Source organism: Trypanosoma grayi, assembly GCF_000691245.1.
Source record: "Trypanosoma grayi strain ANR4 Tgr_826_V1, whole genome shotgun sequence".
NCBI lineage: Eukaryota > Euglenozoa > Kinetoplastea > Trypanosomatida > Trypanosomatidae > Trypanosoma > Trypanosoma grayi.
This window is the reverse complement of record NW_008826445.1, coordinates 3297-4512: the sequence shown is the minus strand read 5'-3', so window position 1 is coordinate 4512 and position 1216 is coordinate 3297.

Sequence of the window (1216 nt, the reverse complement as noted above, 5' to 3'; positions counted from 1 at the left end):
ATTTCTTCATGCTGTTTCTTCCACTGTGAGCGCAGCTAGTAGTGCGCGCCCACACGAATACATACGCGTGCCTACATCTCCGCAGTTCCGCTGCGAGAGACATACATCATGGTGGTGGAAAAATGGGGTAGTAAAGAAGTTCCCCCATATATCTTTACGAACGCACAGGCCAACGAACGGACTCAGAGCCAAAACAGAAAAGTACACCCCGTGATGGTCCGCCTGAAAGAGTGAGTAGGTGCAAATCAGCTCAAAATAAAAATAGAAAAAAGAAACAGAAACGGAAGAAAGCAAAAACAAGAGCCGATCGCTGTCGAAATAGAGTAAGAATGCAATAGAAAAGGATTCTGCTAATAAGAAGCCGGAAGAGGTGCTTGAAGAAAACTAAACTTCATGACAATGTTTCTTGGCTTGCTCGTTTTGTGTTTTCATTTCTTCTTCACGCAGGTAGCCACAGCGTAACAACGTGCTTTCCATCGCACGAACGTCTGTGTTCTTTTCCACACATTTCCAGTCCCCTCGTCGTCCGCTTGGTAGAAAGAAAGCTCCTTACATATATACGCTCCTCTCCTGAAGAAGGAGGAAGAGGAGGAGGAAACCCAAAAAAAAAAAATTGAGGGAAGGGCACGTTTTGTTACTGCTGTTCTCAATGACTTTTACCGGTCTCGCTGCACGCCGTCAGCCGTCACTCCACAGTACACACCCAGGCATGCTCCTCTCTGTCGTTCTGCATCAATACTGAGTGGAGAAGACATAGCAAACAAACTCTCACAATAAAAAAAAAAAAAAANCTCCTCTCTGTCGTTCTGCATCAATACTGAGTGGAGAAGACATAGCAAACAAACTCTCACAATAAAAAAAAAAAAAAAACAAGCAGTTGAATTTGATGTGAACAGAAGGCTGCAGGTACCGCGTCATCCTACGCAGAACCCTGCAGAGTTCAACAAAGGAAAGAGACGGCAGCGCCCAGAAGAAGACACAATGCAACGTGCATTATGCGGAAAACGGCAGTGCGTAAAGACAGCAGGAGTAGCAGTAGTAGTCATTTCCAGCAAACCAAAAAAAAGAATATCATGGAAGGAGCCAAAACAAAAAAGAAAGCACAAGCAAAAAGTACAATGGAAAAGAGTGACGGGGGGACGAAGGACCTAAATCGAAGTAGCAAATGAAAAAAAAGAGATTTATGCAAGCAAAGAAACAAACAAAAAAAAAAAAA